Genomic DNA, 22,104 nt, shown 5'->3' with positions numbered 1-22,104 from the left:
ACTTAGCTAAAACATGGGCAAATTATGGTGCTTAGACGTATAAATACACCCAATATCAATTATGCAACCCTAGTTGTTTTTCTCCTTTAGTGCTCTTGGATGATGAGCATTGAGATGAAAATAGGGTTGTAATATGTTTAGAAGCTATATATTTTGTAGGGCTAAGTTTAGGGACGTGTAAGGAGTATTTAAAGACTTAATTACCTTTAAAATAACTCAAAACGGAGTGTTTTTGACACCTGGAATTGACTTAGGCTGAGCCCAAGTGATCGCCTATGCTTGGGTTGGGCGGAGCCTAACCAATCGCCTATGCTTGGGTTAGGCGGCGCCTAACCAATCGCCTATGCTTACTATCTCTCACGAAAATGGGCATAACTTTTCGCTCGGGTATTGGATTAAGGCGAAATTGGTATCGTTGGAAAGCTAATTCGATTCTCTACAATTTGGTAGGTTTAAATTAGACAAAAATACCACATTAATATTGAGTTATACTCGTTCAAAGATGACCCTTGCAAAATCGAACACTAAAACTTGATGAATTCAGAAACTCTTAGCTTGTATTACTTTAAGTGACTCATATGAACATGTTTAATGTATCATAAGCTATCCTATCACTAGGACATTCATGGTAAGTTACGTACTCAAGTATGAATCATAGGATAGGATATTGCATACGTAGGAATACTTATTCACTTCCTAGCTTAGAAATATGCGTGGTATTACAATATCTCCCCCTTGGGAATATTTGTCCTCGAATGAGAATTTATTGAGAAGGGATACAATACAATAGAACCTGAACTAAACATAAAGAACTGAAACTTGATCTCATGACTGACATGCTAAACATACTGAACTCGTGCATATCTGATGCACGGGCAACTGACACATGAATGCATGACTGAGTATGAAATGGTTAATAGGTACCAATTTTATACTGGAAACATGAATGTGAATTGAATAAGATTAAGGAAAACTGTTACCTTGAGCTTGATCTGAATTGGCGGGGAAGAGGTAAGGATTCTTGGTACACATATCTGCTTCTGCTTCCCAAGTAGCTCCCTCATGAGACTGATTTCGCCAAAGAACCTTGAATAGAGGGACTTATTTGGTCCTTAATCTACCAGTCTGATAATCTAAGATTTCAATTGGAATCTCTTCATAAGAGAGGCTGTTCTGAATGTCAATGCTCTGAATTGGGACAACAACTGCTGGGTCACCTATGCACTTCTTTAGTAAAGAGACATGGAAGACTGGATGGACTGAGGTTAGATCTGAAGGCAACTCAAGCTCATAAGCTACCTTGCCGAAGCGACAAAGAATTCTGAAGGGACCGACATATCGGGGACTGAGTTTTCCTTTCTTGTCGAACCTCTTCACTCCCTTCATAGGAGAGATCTAACTCAAGATCCTTTTTACGAACATCTACATAGGATTTCTGTTGGCTTTGAGCAGCCCGGAGTCTCTCTCTGATCAACTAAAATTTCTCTAATGTGTCGAATACTAAGTTAGGACCTATGACTGAGGCCTCACTAACTTCAAATCAACCAATGGGAGATCTATATCTCCTGCCATAAAGAGCTTCTAATGGAGCCATCTGAATACTAGAATGATAACTATTGTTGTATACAAACTCAATCAAAGGCAAGTGGTCATCCCAACTTTCCTTGAAGTCAATTGCACACGCCCTTAGCATATCTTCAAGATTATGAATGGTCCTCTCTGCTTGACCATCTATCTAAGGATGAAATACTATGCTGAGATGGAATTGGGTACCGAGACCCTTTTAGAATGCTTTCCAAAAGTGAGAAGTAAACTGGGTACCTCTGACTGAGATGGTAGATAGTGGAAAGCCATGTAATTTCACTAACTCCCTGACATAGAGTTTGGCATAATCCTCGAGGAAATAAAAAGTACGAATAGGAAGGAAAAGAGCTGACTTGGTTATTCTATCTATAATGACCCAGACTGAATCATGCTGATGACGAGTTCTAGGCAAACCTGTCACGAAGTCCATGGTAAATTCTTCCCACTTCCAAGTAGGAATGGTGAACTCTTGCATGGAACCACTAGGTTTCTGATGCTCTATCTTAACCTGCTGAAGTTGTAGAGCACTTAGCCACAAACTCTGTAATATCTCTCTTCATTCCACTCCACCAATAAATCTCCCGTATGTCGCGGTACATCTTAGTGTCCCCTAGATGAATAGAGTATTGTGTACCATGCACTTCTACAAGAATTTGCTGCCTCAATTCATCTACACCTGGAACACATATACGACCTTAATAACGAAGAACACCATCTCCCCCTTGGGAGAAAACCTCAACTTCCTAATTCTGAACTGACTCTTTGATCTTGACAAGGCTAGGATCCCTGTCTTGTTTCTCTTTCACCTCAGAAACTAGAGATGACTCTAAACTACTATGAACACAACACCACCCTCTGAAGAATCGACTAAGCGAATGCCTAGTCTGGAAAGATGATGGATCTACTGAGCCATCTTTTTTTAACTATTCTCAACGTGATAAATACTACCCATGGAGAGTCGAATGAGAGCGTTGGCCACAACATTGGCCTTGCCCAGATGATAAAGAACACTCATGTCATAATCCTTCAAGAGCTCTAACCACCTTCTCTGGTGAAGATTGAGATCTTTCTAGGAAAAGACATACTAGAGGCTTTTATGGTCTGTGAAGACATCTACATGAACTCCATAGAGATAATGTCTCCAAATCTTCAAGGTAAAAACTACCGCTGCTAACTCAAGATCATGAGTAGGATAATTCTTCTGATATGACTTTAACTATCTGGAGGCATAGGCTATGACCTTACTATGCTACATAAGGACACAACCTAAACCCACTCTGGATGCATCACAATAGACTACAAAACCATTTGAACCATCTGGAATAGCTAGAACTTGAGCAGAGGTGAGTCGAGTCTTCAACTCTTGAATGCTCTTCTCGCATAAATCTGACCACTAAAACTTAATATTCTTCCGAGTCAATCTAGACATGGGAGATGCAATAGAAGAAAATCCCTTGACAAACCATCTATAATAGCTAGCCAAACCCAAGAAACTCCTAATATCTGATGGAGATACGGGTCTGGGCCAGTTTCTTATTGCCTCAGTTTTCTGAGGATCTATTCTAATGCCATCATTGAAAATAATATGGCTAAGGAATACTACTGATCTTAGCCAAAATTTGCACTTGTTGAACTTAGCGAATAACTAGTGATCCCTGAGAGTCTGAAGAACAATCCTGAGATAGTTTGCATGATCACGCTCTGTGCGAGAATAGACCAGAATATCATCTATAAAGACTATCACAAATATGTCCAAGTACTTCTTGAACACACGGTTGATCAAATCCATAAAAGCTATAGGGGCATTGGTAAGACCAAATGACATGACTAAAAATTCAAAGTGACCATACCGAGTATGGAAAGCTGTCTGTGAAATGTTACATTCTCTAAATCTGAGCTGATGATAGCCTGATCTGAGGTCTATCTTGGGGAAGTAACTGGCACCCTGAAGTTGGTCGAATAGATCATCAATCTTGGGAAGAGGATATCTATTCTTGACTATGACCTTGTTAAGTTAATGGTAATCAATACACATCCTGAGAGAAACCTCTTTCTTGCGCACAAATAATACTGGCGCACCCCATGGGGAAATGCTGGGTCTGATGAATCCCTTATCTAAGAGATCCTTTAACTGATCTTTCAGTTCCTTGAGTTTTGCTGGTTCCATTCTGTATGGCGAAATAGAAATAGGTTAAGTATCCGGAAGAAGGTCTATGCCGAAGTCTATTTCCCTTTCAGGAGAAATGCCTGGAAGATCTTTGGGAAAGATATCGGAGTATTCATTAACAACAGGGACTGTTTCGAGGTTGGGATATTCAGAACTGGAATCTTTAACGTGCACGAGATGATAGACACACCCCTTAGAAATCATTTTCCTTGCCCAAAGGTAGGAAACAAGTTGACCCCTGAATGCTGAAATACTACCCTTCAACTCTAGGACAGGCGTATTCGGGAATTGAAACTGAACTATCCTATTTCTGCAGTCGATTGTGGCATAGCAGGAATGAAGCCAATCCATGCTGAGAATGACATCAAAATCAGTCATCTTTAACTGTACTAAATCTGCTGACGTGGATTTCTGAGATATCATAACCGGGTAGTTCCTGTATACCTACTGAGCTATGATGGTTTTACCCACTGGGGTAGAGACTGAGAAGGGCTTTGCTAGGACTTTGGGACTGATTATGAAATTGCCTGCTATGTATGAAGTAACAAAAGACAAAGATGCACCTGGGTCTTATAAAGCATAAACATGAATAAGGAAAATCTGTAATGCACCAGTAACGACATTAGGAGAATTTTCCTGATCTTACCGGGACTGAAGAACATAGAGTCTATTTGGGTGTTGCCCACTGGTAGCAATGGAAATGGCACCCTGCTGGTTCAGGCGATTGGACTGAACTGTAGAATAATTTTGCTGACTCTGAAGACTTGACTGTAGACACTCTCTAATCCTGTGGCCTGGCTTGCCACAACCAAAACAGACATCACTACCGGCTCTGCAAATGCCCTTGTGGTTCTTACCACAAGTCTGACAAAGGGGATTCATTCAGGCACTGTGAATACTGCCCTTAGATTTAGAGCCTAGAGCTTTGTTTCTATTGCCGTCTCTAAACTTCGGCACTAGAGCGCTAGCAGAGGAAGGAGCTGGAATGGCTGAATTTGAGTGAAACTATGAACGGTTTCCTCTATCTGACTTAGGGTGAGCAAAGTTAAAATTACCTAACCTTGCTCTCTTGTTCTGCCTCTCCCTAGTCTTAAACTTCTGTTCTTCTACTTGCTGGGCATGGGTCATGAGTCTTTCTAAGGTCATATCACTAATCAGTATCGCAGACCTACACACATTTACCATGCTATCGTTGACCCCTGACATGAACTTGCTTATCTTAGCTCTATTGTCTGCAACTACATGAGGAGCATACCTGGCTAGTTGAGTAAATCTGAGAGAATACTCCCTAACCGTCATATTTCCCTGCCTGAGGTTGATGAACTAAAGAACTTTGGCTTCCCTCAGCTCATGGGGAAAGAATCTATCTAAGAAGGCTGTGACAAATTCCTCCCACTCGATAGGGCCTGTATCATCTAACCTCTCAGACTTCCACTGTTTGTACCAATCATGAGCAACATCCTATAACTGGTAGGCGGCTAACTCAGCACTCTCAATAGAAGTAGCACCCATGATGTCAATGACCTTCTGGACTTAGTCAATGAACTCCTGAGGGTCCTCATCAGACTTAGACCCATGGAAAGATGGAGGGTTCATCCAGGTAAAGTCCCGAACCCTAGCTTCTTTAGGAGTGTCCACTGGATTGGCCGAAATAACTGGTGGCTATTCATTCCGTGCAGCCATGGACTGAGCAAGTTTGCCCAAAGGATCTTCGGGTAGAGGAGCTGGCTGGTTTCTTCTCTTTGGGGCCATGGTCTGGAATAAGATAAGAATGGATTAGACTGAAAGTTTAACTTCTGATTATGCTCACTAGCATGACATGAATAATGAAGAAATGGGACTGTTCCTAAAATATCTTATAGCCTCCCACACATAAATATGGTGCGCAACACACCCATGTACAAGACTCTACTAGATGCGGCTTTCAGACTTCCTAGGTCTTTATTGAACCTTAGGCTCTGATACCAAGTTTGTAATACCCCGATTTGCTGAACTGAAATGCTACACGGTGCTCATGACCCCAAGGGACCATAAGCTAACCCATGACTAATATCTGTACCTATATACTACAAATTATGATATAATAATTGGAATACATGGAACTATAAGGCCATAAGGTTCAACTGAACATAATCATGTGGGTGAAAATACGCAAAAAAACTCAATCTGAACGTGAATTTGAACATAAATCTAAAAGTAGATCTGAAAGCCTCTAAACTATCTAAATAAGGAGTTGAAGGAACATGTCTCCAACTAACTCCGTAAAATTGAACTGAAGAAATAAATAAATGTATCAAATCATATTGTCCATGAATCAATGAGGACTCACTGTGTCTTTGCGACTGGAATGCTACCGCTACTGCTGGGATGGAGCTCGTGTCTCAAAACCTATGGTGTAACATGAAAAAAAAGCACCATAGCTCAAATGCTTCAGTACAACTAGAGTATTGAGTATACGAGGAAGGTAGGCTGAACATAAAGGGTTTCATACATGAACAACACTGACTGACTAATATGAACGTAGGAGTGCAAACACACATATATAGAAACTGGGACCGTGAATACGTGATAGCATGACCTGTAAGCTAATACATGGTTTATTGATAACTGTCATGACTGATACTGAAACTAATAACCTAGACGACTGTATCTGACAGTCCTGTACATACTGAAATCTAAAGAACCCCTTGAGTTCTTTTACTGAGTCTAATTTGAAACTGTGGGAAGTAGTGTTTAACCGACATGCCCCATGTATGCCGTTATGGCTAAGATGGGGTCCAATCTCTTCCCCAACTATAGGGGTATCAATACCATGCCACGGGTAATGATAGCCTGTGAGTGACCCTTATCTGTCAGGTACTCAATGAGAACGATGGGAACCCTAAACTGACGGGTTAAGCCACCTCATCAACCCTAATCTGATGGGTTAAGATGTCTCAACCTACACTAGCTACATAGTTCTCGAACACAAGGATTGCTACTAAGAATCACACCCTGAACTGGCGGGTGAGTTCCCATCCTTGGGTTCACTTGGTGCTAACATCTACTCTCATATGGAGGGACTGAACATGAATAACTGACTGTACATGACTTAAACTTACTGAATTCCATTGACTGGTGGAATGTTACTGATATCTGACTACTGACTAAGATCATGAGGTTTTCCTAAGTCACATGACTGGTTGAAGTCTATCGAATCATAGCTTGAGTTCGAATATCGTGAAACATGACATGGATCTAGGCACACAGCTATAGTTTTTGGGTACAAGTATCCCCAGGACTCGATGGAAGGAAACTGACACACATGACTGACTTGATCATAAGAGTAGAGTCCATAATTTATAATATCATAAGTAGGGATCTCATACTAAGCATGGTTATCAACAATGTATTGGATGGAAAGGATTTCATATCACATGGAAGTACTTGCACAATCTTAATATCATGTTCATTACATAATTATATTGGCAACACATACCAATAGCATGGAAGTTCATGTGGATTTTATGGTTATCATACATCTTGTTCATAAGTAGGATTTGCAAGTAAACATAGCATAATCTCATAAGAATAGTTCATGAGTATTCCAACAACATTTACAAAGCACATTAACAACATAGAAGTCATTGGAACGTAAGGGCATATCATGAATCCTTCACTTAGTCACAATTTAGCTATATTACATGATTTCTAGTTCCTTAGACATTTTATCAAACACCTTACATGCACAATATTAAGCATAGGTGAAATCATCAAATTATACATCATGAACAACCAAATTTACATGTTTCCAACTCATATGATATCATGAATTCATAAAAAAACATATAAAGATTCCATCTTGGGAATAACCCAATATCAACAACATGATTATCAACACCCAACAATATAGAAATCATACTTTATAATGAAAAAGAGGAAAAAAAACAAGCATCAACATGGGTATGATCATATCACAACAATCAACCAAGCTTTTGTATTTTAAAGATTGATTCTTGAACTCCACGGATGAAAGAAATCCGTGGATGAACACTACGCATACCTTAGAAGGAAGATTCTTAATAATTGATGGAGGAATTTCCTTGAAATCGGATCTTCAAGCTTAATTATGCAGCCCTAGTTGTTTTTCTCCTTTAGTTCTCTTGGATGATGATTTTTGAGATGAAAATAGGGTTGTAATATGTTTAGAAGCTATATATATTTCGTAGGGTTAAGTTTAGGGACGTGTAAGGAGTATTTAAAGACTTAATTACCTTTAAAATAACTCAAAACGGAGCATTTTTGACACCTGGAATTGACTTAGGCGGTGCCCAAGTGATCGCCTATGCTTGGGTTGGGCGGCGCCTAACCCATCGCCTATGCTTGGGTTAGGCGGTGCCTAACCAATCGCCTATGCTTACTGTCTCTCGCGAAAATAGGCATAACTTTTCGCTCGGGTATTGGTTTAAGGCGAAATTGGTATCATTGGAAAGCTAATCCAATTCTCTACAATTTGGTAGGTCTAAATTAGGCAAAATACCATATTAAAATCGACTTATACTCATTCAAAGATGACCCTTACAAAATCGAACACTAAAACTTGGTGGATTCAAAAACTCTTAGCTTGTATTACCTTTCGTGACTCATATGAACATGTTTAATGAATTATAAGCTATCCTATCACTAGGATATTCATGGTAAGTAACGTACTCCAGTATGAATCATAGGATAGGAGATTTCATACGTAGGAATACTTATTCAGTTCCTAGCTTAGACACATGCAGGGTATTATAAGGATAGTCAAACAACTTACAAATATTGATAATGTTTACCAAGTGCATGTTCGGATCATCACTGGGTAGTCCACTAAACAACCCTTTTAAGTTGAGAAATTGAATCATTGTGCTAGAAATGTTGAACTTCACCCTGGAACCAATTGGGGTAGCACAATTGCTCAAGTAGCACCAAATCTATCGTAATCAACATCATCACATCTAGGGCAAACTGTATAGTAGGCTATTGACGTCCTTTGCTCATGCTTACTGATTTTGGTTTGCTGGTGTAAAAGTATTGGCACATCACCTATTCATCAGATTAACGAATTCATTATCTCCCAGATCCTTATCATCTTTATTATATATATTACCAAGTGCATCAATGTTCTATTGGTTTAATTGGGTGGCGGCTAGTGCACCTAAAATTTTTGCCTCTTTTTGTGCTTCCATATTCCTTATCAAAATTCTCTGAAGTTCAAGATTGTAAGGTAATGATGATTTATTGACCTACGTGTTTGTGGCATGCACAACTAATAGCTTGCAACCACAAAAACAACAAATCAAAGTAAAATTAGGAAACTTGACTAAGAGTTAGTTAATGCATACAAACTAAATTAACAACCATATTCCTTGGAAATGACACCAAAAGTTGATACACCCAAGCTGAAACTCCTCAAAAAATTATAAGTAGCCGTTATCAAATATATAACCTCACTAAGGTTGGGGTCGAATCCCACAGGAAATAAGGTGCTAATTAAGTTTTAAGTAGAATAATAGACTTTTAATCATAAGTTTCCACTAAGTAGGGGTTTTTGGTTGAAATATTAATTATGTAATTTTAGTTTTATAAATACCAGTATCTTCTTTATAACATGTTAACAATAGAGGAATAGTAGACTAGGGTTATGTTCACCTTGATGTTTAAATTCTTTTAGGGCTATAGGTTATGTGAGTTCATACTTGTACTTATGACTAGAGAGAAATTTAGATAAAATTTCAATAAAAGTGTTTTCCAACCTTCAAAGATGGATTCACTTTATTTTTCTCAAACTTAAAGTGATGATATGATATTGAAAAAAGTTCCCAAAAGATTAATCCGAATAAGGCATCAATTTATAAATTAGAGGTTAAGAACTCTAATTTCTTATCACCATCCTCTTTTTCCAACAATAACTTCTCTGTTCAAGAAAGTTATGTTTTAGGCCACACTCTCAAGTTTGAAACCATAAGAATTCATTAAAATAAAGAGAATGTGATATAATCACAATTCCAATATAAACTCAATAACCCATAACTTAGAGTTGAGATTTTACCAAGGTTCCCATACCCTTAGTTATGGAGCTTTAGCCACTTATATTAGGAAATAGATGAAAAAGATTAATTTCATAAATTGCAAGTTAAACTTAAAATGAAAAGAAATAAGTATTCCAAATCCAAATTCAAATCCACAAGTAAAGTGTTCTTCAGCTCCAAACTTATTTCTCAGCCAAACTTTCATTACAATTTTACAAACTAGTCAAAATATACCTATTCTAACCCTAATCTAGGTATTTATAGGCTCTAAAAAGTTGGGTTTTAAAATTCAAAATTAAGATGACACATCAAAACTAACGGCTCACCAAATGGTTCATTAGGAGAGAGATGGTTGATTAACTGAGCCATCATTGATTATACAAAACTAGTCTACCTAGGAAAGTCCTAAATGGATTTAGCATTAGTCCATCAATGGTCTAGCGGTCTATCTCCCTCTCACTGCTTTCTATATGATTTTACATGGATTTTAGTTGGTCGGTAAGGATGGGGAAAAGATTTATTGCGGCCTCAGTGGTACGTCGGTCGAATCATCACTCTATTCCAAGTTGACCTTCTTTTTGCCTTGTCGCGATGGGTGGTACGGTGGTCCATCAGGGTATTGATCTTCCATCATTGTCCCCATCACAGGTCTCTTTAGTTTAAAAATCTGAATTTCTTGTCTTTGAGTTTGATTCTTGAGAGCAAACACAAAACACATTAAATAACACTAATGGTTTATAGAAAACATGCAATTATCCTTCCTAAAAGATGAAAAATATACTATCAGAAGTTGATACAAAATATCTTAGTAACCATGAAAAATAAAACTACCAACTTATAAAGGGACTTCCTTTAATTTAAACATGAAGAACATACTTCCTATTATCTTCTTAAGATAATCTCATGATTTGTTTACTTTCCTTTAGCTTGGAAGGATGGTAAATCCAAATAACCCTAATGAAATTGTAGATCTGCTGTAGAAGCTAAGAGAGAGCAAGAGATAAAACTTTAGAAATTGATTTTTTTCCAAGTTAATATAGACCAAATGATCTGATCCTAAAACCTTTAAAATGGATTTGGTTTGGACGACTTATTTTCCCATTTTTGGCTTTAAAATATCAAGTATATGATTCACCTACTTATCTATTTAAATTGGTCCTTGATGGACATCAAACTGGTTGGGCCTTGGCTTCCCATATTTGTCCTATTCCTTTACTTGGTTTAGGCCATAGTTTTGAAATAGGTGATTGTGTACTAGGCCCAATAAAATGTTAACAAAATTCTTAGTAGGTGATGCACCTACTTGTTTCTTTGAGTTGGCGAATAAGTTAAAGTAGGTGATGCACTTACTTGGTTATATCTAGCTTCTCAAAAGGTCAAAGTAGGTGATGCACCTACTTCATTTATTCTTGGTTTGGCCTAATTACATAGAGCCTTATTATATTTGAGTGTTAGGATTGATTTCCTCTTATTTTTCTTTTAATTTGTTTTAACCTCAAATGAGTTCATTAATATTGGCCTAATTCTAACCCATTATCCATGGGCCCCTTAACTAGATCCATATATCCCAAGTAGGTGATTCACCTACTAGCTTGATTAAGTCAAGAAATCAACTCAATATCTTATTCCATTTTTAGATATTAATACCTTTATCTTAACTTAAAACTTATATATACTCGATCACTTTAAGCTTTAGTCTTAAATACCACCTTAGATCCCAAGTTCAAATAGTTGCATTGAAGTTAACTTGGTCGTATCACATTAAAATATATGAGTAGTATCTTCAAACCTATTTACACCATCAATGCTCACACTAAGGAAAATCTAGTCCATTACCTATATCACAAGGATATCTTGAGTTCTATATAAGTAGAACAAGTACATAAAAAATATGGGGTGTTACATCCTAACCCCTTAGAAACATTCATTCATGAGTGTTAGCATAATTATCCAACCTAACAAGTTCAAGACTATGTTTAATCTTTATATTACCACATAAAACTTATATATTTATACTTATTACATCTCCAATTACGAATGCTGGCATTTTCTTCAACTATGAATAAATTAGGGTACTTGGCTTATATCACTTCTGCAGCTTCCTATGTGATCAGTTCTACTTGCTGGTTCCTTGAAAGTGCATTTACAGACGCCATTTCTTTATCTATTAACTACTTTAATTGCCATTCTATAATATAAATAGGTACTTATTCATAGGTGAGATCTTGTGTAACTTGTACATCAGTAGGAGTGATATGAGATAAATCTCCTATGCAATTTCGAAGCATTGAGACATGAAACATCGAATGAACTATTAAGAGCTCTTAAGGTGGATTAAACTCATTTGTGACATGGACAAACCTTCAATAATATTATATGGACCTATATAACGTGGAATTAGTTTTCCTTTACTACCAAATCTCATTAACCCTATTATTGGTGAAACCTTTAAGAATATCCAATCACCTATGGTAAACTCTAGCCCCTTTATTCTAACATCTGCATATGATTTGTGTCAAATTTTTTCTTTCTAGCCACTGTTGAATTACTTTAACATTTATCGTATATTAATAAACAAGATCTGGCCCAAACAAGGTTGTTTCACCCACTTCAAGCCATATAATTGGTGATCTACACTTTCCTTTTATGTAAAGCTTCATAAGGTGCCATTTGATATTCCAGTGATAGCTATTGTTGTAGGCAAACTCGATAAGAGGAAAATGATCATCCCAAGTACCTTTAAAATTTATTACAAAAGATCGCAACATATCTTCAAGTGTTTGGATTATGCATTCTGACTGACCATCTATTTAAGGGTTAAAAGTTAAACTAACTTGCATCCATAAACTCTGATGACTTTCAAAAGCTTAAGTTAAATTGAGCTCCCCTCTCAGATATAATAGATATTGGGACTCCATGTAGGAGAACTATCTCTTTTATATTAAATTTTGCATACTTTTTAGCTGTGTACGTGGTCTTAATCGGTAGAAAGTGTGCTGATTTGACGACTCTATAAACTATCATCCATACAAAATTAAATATCCAAGTAGAGAGAGGTAACATAGTGACAAAATCTATGTTGATCATATCCCACTTCTAAATTGGGTGCATCATAGGCTGTATATAACCTCCTGGGTTTTGTGACTCTACTTTAACTTGTTGGCAATTGTCACATTGATCCACAAATTCTGCCATATTCTTCTTTATGTCTCCCCACTGGTACACTTTCTTCAAGTCATGTCCATTTTGGTTGACCCCAGATGGACAAAATATTTTTAATGGTATACTTCATCATAATCCTCTTTCTCAGACCATCAATATTAGGTACACACAATATATTTTGACATTGGATTACTCTATCTTGTGTAAGCTTAAATACCATTGTCATACCTTGCTTTACATTTTCCCTAAGCTGCATGAAAGGGATCCGTATACTGCTTTTCTTTCTCTTCATCTACTAATGAGGATTCTGCCATATTTCACATAATAATTCATTTATCTAGGGACTCAAGAAGGTGAACCCCTGAATTATCTTGTTGGTGTAAATCCTTATCTATTCCTTGCCTTTCCATTGACTACCGATAATTACTTGTTATTCTCATACGATTTAAAAAATCGGCCATCATATTTGCCTTACTCAGATGATACAAGATAACACTGTCGTAGTCTTTTAATAGATCAAGCTATTTTAGCTTCCTTTGATTCAAGTACTTCTGTGTGAAGACATTTTAAAATTTTATGGCCAGGATATAAATCAACATGACCCCATACAAGTAGTTGCACCATATCTTTAAGCAAGTATAATCCTTGCTAGATTAAGATTGTGTGTTGGATAATTTTTTGCTTGTGGCCAAAGCTATCTTAAGGCATAGGATATTACCCTACTATGCTGCATCAATACACATACTAGACCCACTCCTACAATATCATAATACACTCCATACCCCTCTGTACCTTTTGAAACTACCAATACAGGTGTGTAAGTTAACTTATTCTTCAACTATTGGAAGTTTCCTTCACAACCATCATTTTATTAAAACTTGGCTGCTTTATGTGTTAGACTAGTTAGTGATGTGCCATGAATTTATGACACTTAAGACACTTAAAACAAGGATATTTTCAAGTACAAGGGTGTGTTTATATGGATTTAATGGGGTTTCTAGTGTTTGCAGGCTATATGTCACTACCTAATTTCTCAGGTCATGATGACACCTACTATAACCCACAAGAAGGTAAGCCATGTAGTCCAAAACTACTAGTAACAAACTAATAATAGAAATGAAGGAATAATGCAAAATAAATATAGTAATAGGGCAAAAATACATAAGATAGTCCCAAAACCTGGTGGAATATGTACAAGAGCTTCTAATATAATTAGGCTACAACATGAAGTACTAAATGAATATACTAATACAACCCATCTCTAAATAAAACATAGAGTTTAGTCTAGTACATAAGAGGGAGAATAGCAATAATTCAAATTCTAGGAGCTCACCCCATGTCTCTAAACTATAGCTGCTCCGCATGATGTACACAATAATAGTGAGAACCCGTACTGTGATCTACAGACTACAAAAGTATAATACGAGTACTAAACACATGAAATTCATTTGGAAACTACTAACTGAGCTCCAAAAATGATGCATATATAAGTAACATGCAAGCAAGAATGCAAAATTCACTTAGGTATCCAACAACTACACAAAAAAGCTAAGGAGACTATAAGGGTAAAATATACTATTCTAGCCATACTTAGGAACTCAAACATCATACCACATATAATAGAACAATATACAAATAAATAGTGGGAAAAGGAAGAATATTAGTAGACAAGGCTAAAAAATGGATATACAACATGAAAAAGCAAAAGAAGGAAGGGATATATGGTAACAACATAATCACTATAGATAGATACGTATAAATAAACAAGGCCAAGTCAAGGTACCACTTAAATCATTATAATACCATCCTAAGACCTCCTAATCATCGAAGGAAGTAGTGCTAATATTATCAGGGTCTCTAATCTATAGTCTATACATGAGATAATTACCATAATGAAGCAACCGTAGAGAAGGAAATTAGAGTATCAGGGTCTCAAACCATTATACCTAACCAATGGATAATCATCCATTATAATATAACCATAAGATAAAAGAACCAGAATTATGCCTTAATTCTCAATGCCAGTCTAATAATTAACCTGTCATGAACTACTAATAACAATAATAATATAAAGTAATCGGCTAGCCCAGAAAAATAATACCTAACTGAGCCTTTCATAAAAACATAGCCTTAGGGTTGAAAGGCCCAATCAACACACAACACACCAGAAAAGTCATACTCATTACCTATACCTATGTAACCCCCATAAGGCTGATAGATATAGGTGCATACTGGTGATAGGAAATGCATAACATGAATAAATATGAGGATAATCCATAATACCTTAACCATTATATCATCATCAATCGCCTAACTATAACAAAAACTCATATCATCAATATCGTAAATCGTCAAACTTGAATCAGAACTCATATTATCAGTATCATCAATAGCCGAACTTGAACAAAAACTGATATCATTAATATCATCAATCACCAGAGTTAAAATGGAACTGATATCATTAATATCATAATCAATATACTCTACCTAGTATCATATATAGATATACATATAAATCCACGGCTAGGACCATAGCTAAAAGAGTATAAGTCCGTAAATTCATTGCCCGGGGTAAACTTTGGGACTAAGTCATCATAAAAGTGTATAAAGGGTTGAAATATCTCATGACTAGGGTAAATAGTAGTAACAAAATTGTGGACCGCAATCTATCTCGGTAAGATCTCTAAATCAACATTTTTAGCCTAATGTGCTATAATAATACAACACTTATGATTCTTAAACAATGAGAATATGCATGTACTTAAAGCTGTTTTGTTAGATTTGATGTGTTTTTGGAACTATTTTTGCAGAAAATTAGGTTTTAGGATACTAAATTCAAGAAGAGCTATGAAAAGTTGAATTTTTGGCTACCCACTTGAGCATTTTCAAGTATTTGTAGGACTTACCGGATGTAGTTTTGGGGTTAAAAGAGTGAGAAAAGATAAAAAAACCCTTAGGAATCATCTGAAAAACATCTGGAAGCCATCTAGCGACTTCGATCATGACTCATAAGGTCTGGCTATGAGTCGTGGCTTAAGTTGTAGTCAAAAACCAATTTTCATCCTTCACTGCCCAACTTGTTGCTTCCTCCTAATAACCCGTAAGGAGAAATTATGAGTCGTAAATTGGACAACTTGGACACAGCTTCAACAATGCTTCAATATTTTGGCCCTAACTTTTCACTATGATATAGGATTAAAGATAAATGTGTATTATTCAAAAGCTAATTTAATTGTCTATCTATTGGTTGGTCTTGAGATAAAAAATTCTAAGTACACAATAAGTTATGCTCGATTTAAGATGACGATAGTTATACTCTTTACAAGAACTTAACCGTTAAGGGATGTTTTCACTTGCCTATAAGATAAAGGCTATTTTTGATCTTAATATGCATCTAAAGTTAACAAAATTATTAGAAAAATGTTGAAGTTTGGTTAGATTATGAGTTATCACATTACCTTACAACTCGTAGCTTTACTCATTAAATTGGTAGTAGCAAAAACTAAGATTAAGAAGCCAAGCAGAGGATGAATACGAATCATAAAGAGTGACTATGACTCATGGTAAGAATTCATAGGGAAAACAGAAGCTTTGATCCCTACAAATGATCACTAGAATGCCTACAACTAGCAATATACAACTTGTAAGGAGAACTTACGAGTAGATCATACGAGTCATAAGTTTGGCCGACTTAGTTTTCTTGTTCCATTTTAGTTAGGATTTATTTCCTAGGGTTTCCATGTATCCCAATTAAACTCCTATGATGTTTTTAAGTCCTATTAGGAATGGATAAATAAGTTTTCCTATTTATTTAGGATTTGATTTCTAGGGTTTTCTTATTTTATTTAGGATTTGATTTCTGGGGTATTCCTATTTTATTTAGAATTTGATTTCTAGGGTTTCTTGTAATCTATAAATACCCTTTAGACTTTGTATTAATTATTCTCATTCATATATTGATTATTCACATATTCAGGGATAAGCCCTTGGGGGATATCCTATACTTTTATTATTCTTGGTTTGTTATTCAATTTAAGAATTTGGGATTTATTCTTTCATCATTTTGAGATTTATTTTGTAATTTTGTTAGTCGATTCCATGATTGATCTCATAACTATGAGCGTCTAATTCCTTTAGCTAGGGTTGCGAGAACCCTGTTAGATTAATAAAGTAGAGAAAGTGCTAAGTCATTCTAGATAAAGATTCTTGTATGTATTGTGATTGTCTTCAGTTAAATCAATTTCTTAGCAGTTTCCATCGTTAAGAATTATATGTATTTGCTACTTTCTTTAAAAGATAGGTAGAGATTGGGAAAATATATCACAATAGTAATTTGAGACACCCTTCCATCAAATAATTCCCACCGTTTTATCTAATTAAATTGAGAACCAAAAGATAATATTTAATCTAGGATCCAGGGAAAGGGTTTGTAATGCGACACTAACAGACTCACAAGGTAAAGAGTGACATTTTTCAATAAGTCCATAGGACAGTTGGTGATACATAAATTGTCAGATTCTACATGTAAGGCATTGGAATAGTTTGACAATGCACGATAAATCTATGAAGTTGAGAAACAAGGGGGAACATATGCCTAGTATTTGTCTTATATTGTTTTCAACCAAGAGCAATCATTTGTTTTCCCTTTTACAATTTCAGCAAATCCCCCTTTTTTATATTTATGCATTGCCTAGTGATTTAACAAGTTTGAGACATATTTTTGGCCTATTCACTCTGGGATCGATGCCAACCTCATTATTTTACTATATTTTAAAATAACTACTTTATCCTTCTAAGGAGTTATACTTCGGGTGTTATCAAATTTTGGCGTCGTTGCTGGGGAATACGATTTCAGAGTTCTTGATTAAAGATGTTGGAATTGTTGGGGTTTTTTTTGTTGACCTACTTTTCTTGAGATAACAACCTAGCCTGAGTAAGTACGAAGTGATGATGACTCCATATTTATTGATCCTTTTCCTTTTGATATGGTGCATTATTGTAGGAGCATGTAGGAGCATGAACAATATATTGTTAGAACATAATAAGAGCATGCTTGACATGTTGGCACACCTGGAAAAAGGAAGACAAGACACTTTCAAAAGATTGATAGGTTTGGATTTGGTATTCACCACTTACAAGTAGAATTGGATGGAAAAGCTTCTGCGTGTAATGCCCAGTAACCTAGTTATGGGAGGTGTGAGACTGAAAAGATTCTGAGAAGCCAACTTGAGGAGCTAAAATTGCTCATGCTCTTATGGATAGCGCAACTCTTATGGAGAGAATACTAACATTATGTGGGGATGTAAAAAAGCCTATAAATCATGAGTTAGGGTGTATTGGACCTCATTCTAAGCATTTTCCAAATTATTTTTGGATAGTCAAATTTTGATCGAGCCACCCGAGCCTTAAGAACAGTGCAAGAAGGAGGAAACTTATGTCTATATTCTTGAATTTGCTGAGATAGAATTAAAGAACTACATTCCTCACGTAATGGAAAAGAATTACAACATGCCCAATCTATTTCTTGGGTCCATTATTTTTATACCTCTATTCCAAGAGTATAATAGTAAATCAGAAAAAAATCAGGGGTGCAATTCATAAGTGTAAAGGGGAAAGAGAAATTTGAAGGAAAACTCTTGTGCTACCTTGATGAAGTCTAAGTAATCATGGTATCCATAGGCTTGTTGGTGAAGCTGAATACCCAACATAGCCCCATCATACTGCGACGTGAAATCAAGCACTGCCTGGGAGGCAACCCAAGGTATTTTATTTTTTGTATTTGTATTATTGATTGGTGTCAAATCTCTGCACTTATGGTGCCATAGGTATTTTTCTAAATCTCTTGTTCTATAGCGGTTAGATGCATTGGAGATAATGCATGATTTTAAGTTGAGGGTCTATGGGGCTACTTATAGGTCTTGATGTCCTCTTGGGTTTTTTGTTGTTGTGCCTCTGCTCCCTGGAGTCCTGTTCCTTATAGATTCAACATGTTTAGGTGTATATGTTTTTTTATGATGTTCTATGGTTAACTGCGAGAAAAATAAGTATCTAGGGAAGTTGACATATTTTTGTTGATTTTTGAGATAAATGATAAATACCTCTCTAATTATCTACTTTTTAACTGTGTGATATGTATATATATGGGACTATTGTGAATCTTTTAATGTCATTAGTATTAGGGATATGATAATTATTGCGAACTTGTGCATGAATCAGAAGTGGCAGCTTGTAATATTGACTCTGTGCCATATGTGTGTTAGATGCTACTTAGTTCCCTTTGTGTGTTAAATCAACAATTTTCCTAGTTAGTCTAACGTTAAGAACTGCATGTATTCACTACTTAATTCAAAATAGAGGTAGAGATTGGGAAAAGACATCACAACAGTAATTTAAGGCCTCTTTTAATCAAATAATTCCTGCCTTCTCATCTAATTAACTTGAGACCTAAAAGTTAATAGTTAAAATAGGATCCATGTCAAGGGTTAGCAATGCAACACTCTAAAACTCACAAGGTAAAGAGTGATATTTGCCAATAAATCCACATTACAGTTGGTGATACATAACTTGTCAGATTCTGCATGCAAGGCACTGAAATAGTTCGACACTGTATGATAAATCTGCAGTGTTGAGAAGAAAGGGGGAAAACAGGCCTAGTGTTTATCTTATATTGTTTAAAACCAAGATCAAACAATTATTTTCTCTTTTACAATTTCATTAAATCCCCCCTTTTTACTTTTATGCATTGCCGAATGATTTCAATAAGTTCAAGACATATTTTTGGCCTATTCCCTGTGGGATCAACCACAACCTAGTTGGGTTAATATATTTGACAATGGACACTTTATCTTTCTAAGGAGGTGTACTTTGGGTGTTATCAAATTTTGGGGCCATAGCTTAGGTAAAGAAATAAGGGCAAGCCTATGGTATTTGACATGCATTGATTGAAATTTCTTTATGAGAATGAATGTTTCTTGACCATCCCTATATTGACATGTTTGATTTCATATATGAGTGAGGAGGGACTTCTTTGTTGTGTTGTATTGCTAGTTGTTTACTTGTTTGGGTAGGGTAGATTTTATATATGCATAGTTTTTTGTTTCTAATGTAATACCCTAGCTTGATTCCCTTGTGTCATATTGTTGTGCTTCATTAATACACAAAGTTGGTTTTAATGTGATTGAACTTAGAGAGGGTAATGTGTTTTGAGCTAAAATTGATGATTGACTGCCATAAGTATCTTACATTTCTCTTGGTTAAGCATCACCGTATTGTTCTGTTATGTTTTGCTTCCTGAGGACATGTAACATTCTAAGTTGAGGGTCTTGATGTGCTATAGGATTAAAGCACTTACGATGCTTAAACTATGAGAATATGCATGTACTTAAGGCTATTTTGTTAGATTTGATGTGTTTTTAGGAGTGTTTTTGTAGGAAATTAGGTTTTGGAATGCTAAATTCAAGAAGAACTTAGAAAAGTGGATTTTTTGCTACCTACATGAACATTTTTGGGCATTTGTGGTACTTACCAGATGTAGTTTTGGGGTTAAAAGAGTGAGAAAAGACAAAAAAAAAACCTCTTAGGAATTGTCTGGAAAACATCTAGAAGCCGTCCAAATGACTTTGGTCTTGACTCGTAAGATCTAACTATGAGTCGTGGCCTGATTCGTAGTCAGAAACTCATCTTCATCCTTTCCTGCCCAACTTATGACTTCCTTCTAACAACCCGTGAGGAGACCTTATGAGTCATAGCTTGAATAAATTCGACAATGCTGCAGTATTTTGGCCATAACTTTTCACCCTGATATTGGATTAAGGTAAATTGGTATAGTTGTAAAGCTAATTCAATTTTATATCTCTTGTTTGGTATGAGATAAAAAATTCTAAAGGCACAAAAAGTTATGATTGGTTGAAGATGACAATAGTTATACATGACGATAGTTATACTCTTCACAAGAACATAATTGTTAAGGGATGTTTTCTCTTGCCTATAAGCTAAGACTTATTTGTGATCTTAATATGCATCTAAATTTAACAAAAATCTCTGAAAATGTTGTAGTTAGTTTATGAGTAGTCACATCACCTTACACCTTATAGCTTTACTCGTCAAAATGTCTATAGTAAAAGCTAAGATGAAGAAGCTAAGTGGAGGCTGAATACAACTCGTAAAGAGTGGCTACGAGTCATGGTGAGGAATCGTAAGGAGAACAACATCTTGGATCCCTGCAAATGATCACTGGAATGGCTACGACTAGCAATAAATGACGCGTATGGAGAATTTAAGTGTAGACCATACGAGTCGTAAGTTTGGCCAACTTAGTTTTCCTATTCCATTTTAGTTAGGATTTTTTTCCTAGGGTTTCCATGTATCCCAATTACATTCCTATAAGGTTTTTAAGTCTTATTATGTATGGGTAATTAAATTTTCCTCTTTTTTGAAGGATTTGATTTCTAGTGTTTTTGTATTTTATTTTGGATTTTAATTTCTAGGGTTTTCCTATTTTATTTAAGATTTGATTTCTAGGGTTTCTTGTAATCTATAAATATCTTTTAGACTTTTTATTAATTATTCTCATTCATATATTGATTATTCACATATTCAGGGATAAGCCCTTGGGGGCTATCTTATACTCTTATTATTCTTGGTTTGTTTTTGGTTTGTCTTTGAATTTAAGACTTTGGGATTTATTCTTTCATTATTTTGAGATTGATTTTGGAATTTTGTCTGTGGGTTTCATGATTGATCTCATAACTATGAGCGGCTAATTTTCTTATCTAGGGTTGTGGGAACCCAGACAGATTGACAAAGTAGAGGAAGTGCTAAGTCATTCTAGATAAAGATTTTTACATGTATTGTGATTGTCTTCAATTAAATCGATTTCTTAGCAACTGCCAATGTTAAGAATCAGCTGTATTCACTACTTGCTTTAAAAGAGAGGTAGAAATTGGGAAAAGACATCACAATAGTAATTTGAGACCCTTTCCATCAAATAATTCCCGCCTTCTCATCTAACTAACTTGAGATCCAAAAGGTAATAGTTAATCTGGGATCCAGGGCATGAGTTAGTAATGCGACACTTTAAGACTTACAAGGTAAAGAGTGAGATTTGCCAACAAGTTCACAAGAAAGTTCGTGATACATAACTTG

This window comes from Capsicum annuum, chromosome 3 (genome assembly GCF_002878395.1).
Source record: "Capsicum annuum cultivar UCD-10X-F1 chromosome 3, UCD10Xv1.1, whole genome shotgun sequence".
Classification (NCBI taxonomy): domain Eukaryota; kingdom Viridiplantae; phylum Streptophyta; class Magnoliopsida; order Solanales; family Solanaceae; genus Capsicum; species Capsicum annuum.
This window is presented reverse-complemented; position numbering follows the sequence as displayed.